Below are 12,321 nucleotides of genomic sequence, written 5' to 3' on the forward strand. Positions count from 1 at the left end.
GCGCTAAACTCATGTGGGTCATTCAGGGAAAGACGTGGCGGAGGCTTCATCCTCCGTCTGCTGAGCGCGACACAGACGCGCTTTTCATTGGTACTCACGTAACAGCAGCTCCAGCTCTACTCTGACGAAGCCCTTAAATTATCATAGCTACTGAAGCTCTAGCGCAATATTTTACGATATACAACTCATCCCCCAACTGAACTCTCCGATTCAGACTGAGAGACTTCATCACTGTGTGTATGAAAGCTATCCTGTGTGAGGGAGTGTGACATGGGAAATATAACCAGCCTTTCATCCTACAGTGTAACTCGTGTAACAAGGAGTGCGTAGTCACACACCTTGTTTTGTCGAATAAGAAACAGCAATGAAGACTGAAGCACAAGTTGCAAAACAAACCTTTATTGCGACGTTTCGCTGAGTAAAACGTAAGCAAATCAAGACTTGATAAAAAAGAAAGAATCTCCTACACCTTGTGTCTTTGGTGACTTGTCTTTACACGTGCCTGCAAAATATGATTTCTTATAAAATATTGAATACTTAAAACATAAAATATCAACTCTCTAACTACGCACATAAATTGTTTACACAAGCAGATGCTCTCAAGCCTTGTCTAAACAGTGTAAATAAGGCGTGAAGTTCAATAAAACGTGAGGAATTAACAGAGGCAGTGACGAGCACATAGTGTACACCTGACGTCAGAGAACTCCGCGTTGTCTTGTTGTGGTCATCGGCCCTAAGACAGAGCTTGACCTTGAGGCAACACCTTCAAGACAAAGGCAAGCGTCTCTTGCCGACTCCTGAGATCAGCGTATTAACCCCTGCATTCAGTGCAGGTTTTTACGCAGACGGGGTAAGCCTAAGAGTTACGCATCTCTATGATTGGCAAAGATACAGATTTTTGTTGTTGCATATTCACTGGCATAATCGCAATAATCGTGAGAGTGTCTCAGACTAAAGTCTGCTATGGGAGGAGGTACAAGTACCTCCTCATCTTCTGGGACCAGCTGTCCCTAGGCCTAGCCCCTTTCCCTGCCCCCCACGGAGCTCGAAGGGAGAAGCCAGGCACCTTGGGCTGCCACAAATCCCGCTCACACTGGGCTCGACGGGTGTGGCAACTGCATAGCAGCATATGATGTCAGGAGGTGAAAAGACAGCAAGCACTATAGGATTCTTTTGGAGCCACACCCCAGCTTTGGGCATTAAGCCCGAGTGCTGGGGAAGCTCAAGAATGCTTTGCGTGTTGCTGCTGCTACTTCACTGCCCGTTGCACTCTATAGACATACAGATGATGATCAAACGAAATGCAAAGTATGTGGCCAGCCCTATGATCACTATCTTCAACACTATTTGAGTATTGTCCACTTATTGAAGAATATATAGATAAACACTATAATAGCCTATGTGACATGTCAAGATATCTTATTAATGATAATAAGATACCTGACATATTAACCAAATTTCCTCTATTTACTTGTAACAGATAAGTGTACTGTAGATACAAATCCAGACGTACTCCTGTTAACCTTTTTGGGGCCTAGCTCCTGGGCCTTTTGTGTATCCATATGCTCTTGCGCTACCGTCCACAGGATGGATATGGGGTGCACAATAAACTAGCCACTTCGGTGACAAAATCTATAAATCTAATATCTCTATGAATTGTATTCTCGGCCTCCATGTTCTCGTTATGGTATAAACTTTGCTAACAAATACCCACAAATTGGTTTAGCAAGATACGTGAAGAATCACTAGAACATATTTATTAGAAAACGTTTCGGTCCTGGGACCTTGATTACATCTAGACATGATCAAGGTCCCAGGACCGAAACGTTTACAAGTAAATATGTCCTAATGTTTGGTCAAGTGTCATTCTAACCACGTTCCTGTTATACACAATCTCGTAATACATGGTTTCGTTACGTATGTTCTTGTTAAACATGCTCTCATACTCACAGAACCGTAATAACATGATTGCAAACAAATTATAGAAAAAGTGAAGCTCGAACCCACGACAGGAGAGACCTAAAACTCACAGGCCAGAGCGTTAACCACTGGGCTACTGCTTGCTCTTGTTATACACCTGCTATACATCTTGTTACACATGTTATATCTTGGGCGTCTTCCGTGCCAGCCTTCAGATAGGCGTGTTGAAAATGGTATAGAATACTGACAAGTTGAAGATATGACACATGTGCAACAGTTGGGTATCTTTATAGCTGAAATGTTTCGCCTACACGGTAGACTTCATCAGTCAAATACAGAGGAAAATGCATTGTAGACAGCCACAACTCCTGCTGTTTACAATACAATCTCATCTATATTTGACTGATGAAACCTACCTCGTAGGCGAAACATTTCAACAATAATGATAGCCAACTGTTGCACATCATCTCAAGAGACTCGCACAATGACTCCTTTACAATGCTTGCCTCACCAACAATATCCTATCACCATCAGTTGAGTTTCCCAATTAGCATAACCTTCCATAACCTGACACTTCGTTCTGGCGGTCATCACAGAGTATAGAACAATCTCCTGTCTTCTCACGACTCATGTGATGACCGGGCCCACATTAACACATTTTATATATACGCCTGTGGTATTTTCACACCTGCCTCAGTATTCCTCCTCTCAGTGGTGTATTTGCACGACCCAGGAGTACTCTGATACACCCGTGTGTTCCTACGACCTTCATCTCACTCACTGGTAAATTCATACGACCTTCATCTCACTCACTGGTAAATTCATACGACCTTCATCTCACTCACTGGTAAATTCATACGACCTTCATCTAACTCACAGCATATTCCTACAACCCACACCTCACAGGAGTGTTCCTACGGCCTTCACATCACTCACAGGTAAATTCCTGCGACCCACACCTCACAGGTCCGTTCTCACGACCCACCACTCACAGGTGTGTTCCCACGACCTTCCCCTTACTCACAGGTATGTTTCCCATGACTCACGCCTCATTCACAGGCATATTTGGCACGACCCACACCGAACTCAACAGGTGTGTTCCCAAACACACACACACACACCTGCCTCAGCGCACACACCTCCCAGACTTTAATCAAACACTGTACCTTCAAACGCCTTTGTTATCCCTGACAGAGACTTCTCGTCTTCCTCTGGGGATACAGCGAGTGACCTTCAGCAGCCAAACACAGTCTCGTTAAACACTGAGACAATGATACCTCGCTCTTGCACCAGCAATACTGTGCACTCTACAACTCATAGATTATATAAATCAGGAGGAAAAGTAGTGATTTTTTTACAGTAATTATTTTCTTATTTCTTGTCACCTGTGTTATACTGATTTCTTAACTTATTTGCTTTTCACACACACACACACACACACACACACACACACACACACACACACACACACACACACACACACACACACACACACACACACACCCTCAAACACCCACACACAGGGCTCTGGGAAGACAGCAAAGAGGGGAACACTAACAGGGAATATACCAACAAGTGTTGGATGACATACACACAAAGGCAATGGGACCGGACATCTCCCCGTGGGTTCTTAGAGAAGGAGCCGAGATGCTGTGTGTGCCACTAACCACAATCTTCAACACATCCCTGGAAACTGGGCAACTACCTGAGGTATCGAAGACGGTAAATGTAGTCCCCATTTTTAAGAAAGGATACAGAAACGAGGCCCTAAACTACAGACCAGTGTCACTGACGTGTATAGTATGCAAAGTCATGGTGCAGATTATCAGGAGAAGAGTGGTGGAACACCTGGAACTTAACAAGATTATATATAAAAGACAGCCAGCATGGGCTCATGGAAGGCAAATCCTGTGTCACAAACCTACTGGAGTTTTATGACAAAGTAACAGAAATAAGACACGAGAGAGAGGGGGGGGGGTTGATTGCATTTTCCTGGACTGCAGGAAGGCCTTCGACACAGTTCCTCACAAGAGATTAGTGCAGAAGCTAAAGGATCAGGCACGTATAACAGGAAGGGCACTGCATTGGATCAGAGAATACCTGACAGGGAGGCAACAACGAGTCATGGTACGTGATAAGCTATCACAGTGGGCGCCTGTGACGAGCGGGGTCCCACAGGGGTCAGTCCTAGGACCAGTGCTGCTTTTGGTATATGTAAATGACATGATGGAAGGGATAGACTCAGAAGTGTCCCTGCTCGCCGACGATGTGAGGTTAATGAGGAGAATTAAATCATATAAGGATCGGGCAGGACTACAAAGAGACCTGGACCGACTGGACACGTGGTCCAGCAACTGGCTTCTCGAATTCAACCCCGCCAAATGCAAAGTCATGAAGATTGGGGAAGGGCAAAGAAGACCGCAGACAGAGTATAGGCTAGGTGATCAAAGACTGCAAACCTCACTCAAGGAGAAAGATCTTGGGGTGAGCATAACACAGAGCACCTCTCGAGAAGCACACGCCAGCCAGATAAGTGCTGCAGCACGTGGGCGCCTGGCAAACCTGAGAATAGCGTTCCGATACCTTAGTAAGGAATCGTTCAAGACACTGTACAGTGTACGTCAGGCCCATACTGGAGTATGCAGCACCAGTTTGGAACCCACACCTGGTCAAGCACATCAAGAAATTAGAAAAAGTGCAAAGGTTTGCAACAAGGTTAGTTTCGGAGCTCAGGGGAATGTCCTACGAAGAAAGGTTGAGGGTAATAAGCCTGACGACACTGGAAGACAGAAGGATTAGGGAGACATGATAATGACAAACAGGATTCTGCGTGGAGTAGATAAGGTGGACGCAGACAGGATTTTCCAGAGAGGGAACACAGGAACAAGGAGTCACAATTGGAAGTTGAAGATTCAGACGAGTCAAAGAAATGTTAGGAAGTATTTCTTAAGTCATAGAGTTGTCAGGAAGTGGAATAGTCTAGCAAGTGATGTATTGGAGGCAGGAACAACCATACATAGCTTTAAGACTAGGTATGATAAAGCTCAGAGAGCAGAGAGTGGACCTAGTAGCGATCAGTGAAGAAGCGTGGCCAGGAGCTGAGTCTCGACCTCTGCAACCACAATTAGGTGAGTACAATTAGGTGAGACACACACACAGACACACACACATAGACACACACACACACAGATACACACAGACATACACACACACACAGAAACACACACACACACACACACACACAGACACACACACACAGACACACACAGGCACACACAGATACACACAGACACACACACACACCCACACACACACAAAAACACAAAACACACACAAAGCACACACAAAACACATGCACACACAAAACACACACACACAAAACACACACACAAAGCACACACACACAAACACACACACACACACACACACACACACACACACATACACACAAACAAACACACACACTTCTTCAGTCACAGAGTCGTCAGGAAGTGGAATAGCCTAGCAAGTGATGTAGTGGAGGCAAGAACCATACATAGCTTTAGGACGAGGTATGACAAAGCTCAGGAAGCAGAGAGAGAGAGACAGAGAGAGAAAGAGAGAGCGAGAGAGAGAGAGAGAGAGAGAGAGAGAGAGAGAGAGAGAGAGAGAGAGAGAGAGAGAGAGAGAGAGAGAGAGAGAGAGAGAGAGAGAGGACCTAGTAGCGATCAGTGAAGAGGCGGGGCCAGGAGCTGAGTCTCGACCCCTGCAACCACAATTAGGTGAGTACAGTTAGGTGAGTACACACGTAATAGAGCGATGGTTGACACACTAGCTGAAGTGGCCAGAAGGGCTCATGTGAGGAGGGCAAAGCTACTGACCATGGGTGACTTCAACTACAAGGAAATCGATTGGGAGAACTTGGATCCACATGGGGGCCAAGAAACGTGGAGGGCTAAGATGATGTAGGTGGTACTGGAAAACCTCATGTACCAACATGTAATGGACACTACCAGAGAGAGAGGAGAGGATGAACCAGCGAGACTGGACCTAGTATTCACCTTGAGTAGTGCAGATATTGAGAACATCATATTTGAAAGACCCCTCTGGGCCAGTGGGGTTTAGAGCTTCGAATACATAGTAGAGTTACAAGTGGAGGGGGAAGCAGGAAGGGCTGGACGAATGAAGCCAAACTACAAAAAAGGGGGCTACGCAAGCATGAAAAACTTCCTCAACAGGGTTCAGTGGGACAAAGAACTGGCAGGGAAGTCAGTAGACGAGATGATGGAATATGTGACAACAGTATGCAAGGAAGCTGAGGAGAGGTTTGTACGCATGGGTAACAAGAATAATGAAAAAGCCAGGATGAGCCCTTGGTTCACCCAAAGGTGCAGGGAGGCAAAAACCAAGTGTGCTAGGGAATGGAAGAAATATAGAAGGCAAAGGACAAAGGAGAAAAAGGAGACCAGTTGTAGAGCCAGAAATGAATATGCATGTAAAACGGGAGGCCCAAAGGCAATATGATTATGACATGGCAGCAAAAGCCAAATCTGAACCAAAACTGTTGTACAGCCACATCAGGAGGAGAACAATAGTCAAGGACCAGGTAATCAGGCTGAGGAAGGAAGGAGGAGAGGCCACAAAAAACGACCGCGAAGTATGTGAGGAGCTCAACATGAGATTTAAAGAAGTGTTCACAGAGGAGATAGAAGGGCCTCCAGAAAGGCAGAAAAGTGGGATACACCATCAAGTGTTGGACACAATACATACTACAGAGGAAGAAGTGAAAAGGCTGTTAAGCGAGCTAGATACCTTTAAGACGATAGGGCCGGATAACATCTCTCCATGGGTCCTGAGAGAGGGAGCAGAGGCGCTTTGTGTACCACTAACAACTATCTTCAACGCATCTATCGAAACAAGACGACTACCGGAAGTATGGAAGACAGCAAATGTAGTCCCAATTTTTAAAAAAGGAGACAGACACGAAGCACTGAACTACAGACCAGTGTCACTGACGTGTATAGTATGCAAGGTCATGGAGCAAATTATCAGGAGAAGAGTGGTGGAGCACCTAGAAAGGAATGAGCTTATCAGCGACAGCTAGCACGGTTTCAAGGACGGGAAATCCTGAGTCACAAATCTACTAGAGTTCTATGACAGGGTGAAGGCAGTAAGACAAGAGAGAGAGAGAGAGAGAGAGAGAGAGGCGTGGGTAGATTGCATTTTCTTGGAATGTATTAAGGCGTTTGACACAGTTCCACACAAGAGATTAATGCAGAAGCTGATCAGGACGTCCTGAGTATTGAATACCTTGTAGAGTTAACAGTGGAGAATGCAGCAACACGAGAAGGATGGGAGAAGCCAAACTTCAAAAGAGGGGACAACATAATCATGAGGAGATTCCTGCATGAAGTACAGTGGGAAAGAGAACTAGAGGGAAAGACAGTAAATGAAATAATGTAAATAGTGACCATTAAGTAAAGGGAGACAGAGAAATTCATACAAAAGGGTAACATGGTATGACCAGAGTGAGCCCATGGTTTAACTGGAGATGTAAAGAGGCCAAAGACAAATGTGTTAGAACATGGAAAAAGTATAGAAGGAAAAGGACTCAACAAAACAAGGAGTTGAGCAGAAAAACCAGAAACAGATATGCAGGAATATGGAGGGAAGACCAGAGGCAGTACGAGAATGACATAGCAGCAAGAGCCAAATCTGAACCAAAGCTGTTATACAGTCACATTAGGAGGAAAACAATTGTCAAGGATCAGGTAATCAGGCTGAGGAAAGAAGGAGGGGAACTCACAAAGAGTGATCAAGAAGTATCTGAAGAATTTAACGAAAGATTTAGAGAAGTATTCACAGTAGTCACAGTAGACTATAATGACTGCAACACACCCATGGTGTGTTGCAGTCGTTATAGTTTATACTCTATAGTGTTTTCTAACTTACTTTTAACTATCCTGCCCAACTCATACTCGACTTTCGTATATAGTGATATAGAGTGTACATTCATTCTGGTGCTGGGAATATAAGTATTACTACGAACTTGAATTGTATGAACAATAATTTATTCCCTAACTGTTAACTGAACTCTGCGCAAAAGCTGATATATAACACGATCAGTTTTTATTTTTTTATTTTTACAGACTAAGAGATTTTTATCGTACCTCAACTCATTTTAGAGCCCCAGTATCTATATAAGATATACTACCACCCCCCAGGATGCCACCCACGAAAGTCAACTAACACCCAGGTACCTACTTACTGCTAGGTGAACAGGGGCAGCAGATGTAAAGAAACATGCCCAACGTTTTCTCCCATACTGGGGATCGAGCCACGGTCCCGTGGTCTGCTAGGCAACACTCGCCTCACACACTTAATATCCGTGGTTCGATCAGCGGACACTAACAACCAAGTACCTGGGTGTTAGTCGACTGGTGTGGTTCGCACCCTGGGGGACAAGATTGAAGGATCCAATGGAAATATGACGCACTCTCTTTCTCGGGTTATTCTGGTGACTAACTGCCAGGGTTAAAAAGTCCAACAAAATCTTATCTTATTACACGAGCCACGGGACAGGATCACGGGACAATACTGAGATTCGTGATAAACCGGAAAGGAGGCTGAAGAAAGAATATCGTATAGTTGAAAAATGGAAATAGGTGAAGAAAAAGACTTTGAAATAACTACTAAGCCAACCTGTCCCCTGAAGAACAGACTATGATAGCAGCACAAGCGACTAAATTCGCGAGAACGTACACAAAGACATATAGATTTAACCTATTAGGTGCAACCTATTCTTGAATATGCAGCGCCAGCGTGGAGCCCTCACCGAATAAAACAATGAGTTATACTCGAAAAATTCAGAGTAAATTCATACTTATATTTGAATAAAGGGGAAAAAAAAAGAAAAGAAAGAGCTGTGAATTAAAAATGAGAGAGTTAGACCTTCCTTCACAAAACGAAAGAAAACTAGGTTATGATTTTGATATAGAAAATATACCAGGGAATAGAAAGGGTATATAGGGAAAAATCTCTTAAATAAAGATAGAAAAGGGACTAGCAAGGTAGTAGGTTCATTTAGGTATAGGTACACACAAGTATAATTATCATCCGGTACAGGTGGAAACATTAGGACGGGTTTACACGAGACACCTTCTGTCAATGCTCGCCAATCAGTAAAATAAGTACCTGGGTTTTAGTCGACTAGTGGGGGTCGCATTCTGGGGACAAAATTGTTATTATTAATTAATTATTATTATTATTATTATAATTATTATTATTTTATTATTATTATTATTGTTATTATTATTATTATTTTATTATTGCTATTATTATTATTATTATTATTATTATTATTATTATTATTATTATTATTATTATTATTATTATTATTATTATTATTATCATTATTATTACTATTATAATCACAGCCTGAGCTTGCTACCATCTGCAGCTCATAAGACTGCCATTCCCACGAGCCCCTTTGGGGCGGGACGGATGGCAGACCAGAGGCCTAGCTTCTCCCTACGAGCCCCGTGAGGGCGGGGAATGTGGCTAGGCCTGGGGACAGTTGGTCCCAAAGATGAGGGGGTACTTGTACCTCCTCCCATGGGAGACTTAGGTCTCGAGACACTCCCCAGATAAGGAGCCAAGGCCGGGTCACCACTACTTACCACTACTTGGAAAAGACCCGGGCCGGGAGAAATACCGGCGAATAAAAAAATAAAAAAAAATATTATTATATGTATAACGCAAAAAACTCAAACAAAGTGACTTATTACCAATGGCATCCACGTGATATCTTATTATTTAAAGGGTCATGACAGAAAGTTACCTCTAAATGAGAAACAGGATACACTTCTTCAACTTAAGTGGTAAAAAAAGTGAAATGAAGTGAAAGAAGTGAACAGCAACACAGAAGTGAACAGCAACACAGAGGAAGTGAACAGCAACACAGAAGTGAACAGCAACACAGAGGAAGTGAACAGCAACACAGAAGTGAACAGCAACACAGAGGAAGTGAACAGCAACACAGAAGTGAACAGCAACACAGAGGAAGTGAACAGCAACACAGAAGTGAACAGCAACACAGAGGAAGTGAACAGCAACACAATAGAAGTGAACAGCGACACAGAAGAAGTGAACAGCGACACAGAAGTGAACAGAAAAACAGTAGAAGTGAACAGCGACACAGAAGAAGTGAACAGCGACACAGAAGAAGTGAACAGCAACACAGTAGAAGTGAACAGCAACACAGAAAAAGTGAACAGCGACACAGTAAAAGTGAACAGTGACACAGTAGAAGTGAACATCGACACATTAGAAGTGAACAGCGACACAAAAAAGTGAACAACACATTAGAAGTGAACAGCAACACAGAGGAAGTGATCAGCGGCACAGTACAAATGAACAGCGACACAGAAGAAGTGAACAGCAACACAGTAGTGAACAGCAACACAGAGGAAGTGAACAGTAACACGGAGGAAGTGAACAGCAACGCAGTAGAAGTGAACAGCAACACAGAGGAAGTGAACAACAACACAGTAGAAGTTACAGCAACACAGAGGAAGTGAACAGCAACACAGTAGAAGTGAACAGCAACACAGTAGAAGTGAACAGCAACACAGAGGAAGTGAACAGCAACACAGTAGAAGTGAACAGCAACACAGAGGAAGTGAACAGCAACACAGTAGAAGTAACAGCAGCACAGAGGAAGTGAACAGCAATACAGTAGAAGTGAACAGCAACACAGAGGAAGTGAACAGCAACACGGAGGAAGTGAACAGCAACACAGAGGAAGTGAACAGCAACACAGTAGAAATGAACAGCAACACAGAGGAAGTGAACAGCAACACGGAGGAAGTGAACAGCGACACAGAGGAAGTGAACTGCAACACTGAGGAAGTGAACAGCAACACGGAGGAAGTGAACAGCGACACAGAGGAAGTGAACTGCAACACTGAGGAAGTGAACAGCAACACGGAGGAAGTGAACAGCGACACAGTAGAAGTGAACAGCAACACAGTAGAAGTGAGCAGCAACACAGTAGAAGCAAACAGCAACACAGTAGAAGTGAACAGCAACACAGTAGAAGCAAACAGCAACACAGTAGAAGTGAACAGCAACACAGTAGAAGCAAACAGCAACACAGTAAAAGTGAAAAGCAACACAGTAGAAGTGAACAGCAACACGGAGGAAGTGAACAGCAACACGGAGGAAGTGAACAGCAACACGGAGGAAGTGAACAGCAACACGGAGGAAGTGAACAGCGACACAGTAAAAGTGAACAGCGACACAGTAGAAGTGAACAGAACACAGTAGAAGTGAACAGCAACACAGTAGAAGTGAACAGCAACACAGTAGAAGTGAACAGCAACACAGTAGAAGTGAACAGCAACACAGTAGAAGTGAACAGCAACACAGTAGAAGTGAACAGCAACACAGTAGAAGTGAACAGCAACACAGCATAAGTGAAAAGCAACACAGTAGAAGTTAAGAGCAACACAGTAGAAGTGAACAGCGACACAGTAGAAGTGAACAGAACACAGTAGAAGTGAACAGCAACACAGTAGAAGTGAACAGCAACACAGTAGAAGTGAACAGCAACACAATAGAAGTGAACAGCAACACAATAGAAATGAACAGCAACACAATAGAAATGAACAGCAACACAATAGAAATGAACAGCAACACAATAGAAATGAACAGCAACACAGTAGAAGTGAACAGCAACACAGTAGAAGTGAACAGCAACACAGTAGAAGTGAACAGCAACACAGTAGAAATAAACAGCAACACAATAGAAATGAACAGCAACACAGTAGAAGTGAACAGCAACACAGTAGAAGCGAGCAGCAACACAGTAGAAGTTAAGAGCAACACAGTAGAAGTGAACAGCAACACAGTAGAAATAAACAGCAACACAGTAGAAGTGAACAACAACACAGTAGAAGTGAACAGCAACACAGTAGAAGTGAACAGCAACACAGTAGAAATAAACAGCAACACAGTAGAAGTGAACAGTAACACAGTAGAAGTGAACAGCAACACAGTAGAAGTGAACAGTAACACAGTAGAAGTGAACAGCAACACAGTAGAAGTGAACAGTAACACAGTAGAAATAAACAGCAACACAGTAGAAATAAACAGCAACACAGTAGAAGTGAACAGCAACACAGTAGAAATAAACAGCAACACAGTAGAAGTGAACAGCAACACAGTAGAAATAAACAGCAACACAGTAGAAGTGAACAGCAACACAGTAGAAATAAACAGCAACACAGTAGAAGTGAACAGCAACACAGTAGAAGTGAACAGCAACACAGTAGAAATAAACAGCAACACAGTAGAAGTGAACAGCAACACAGTAGAAGTAAACAGCAACACAGTAGAAATGAACAGCAACACAGTAGAAAT

At 43.5% G+C, this 12,321-nt stretch overlaps 1 non-coding gene across 1 annotated transcript in view; it reads right to left on the minus strand.

Moving 5' to 3' along the window:
* LOC128688278 (uncharacterized) overlaps positions 1 to 8,084 on the minus strand; it is an 11,821-nt gene extending 3,737 nt beyond the window's left edge. The window contains exon 1 of the transcript XR_011392183.1: positions 8,070 to 8,084. This is a non-coding gene — a transcript (uncharacterized protein). The remainder of the gene's footprint in view (positions 1 to 8,069) is intronic.
* Positions 8,085 to 12,321: the final 4,237 nt, after the last annotated feature.

This window comes from Cherax quadricarinatus, chromosome 19 (assembly GCF_038502225.1).
Source record: "Cherax quadricarinatus isolate ZL_2023a chromosome 19, ASM3850222v1, whole genome shotgun sequence".
Classification (NCBI taxonomy): Eukaryota; Metazoa; Arthropoda; class Malacostraca; order Decapoda; family Parastacidae; genus Cherax; species Cherax quadricarinatus.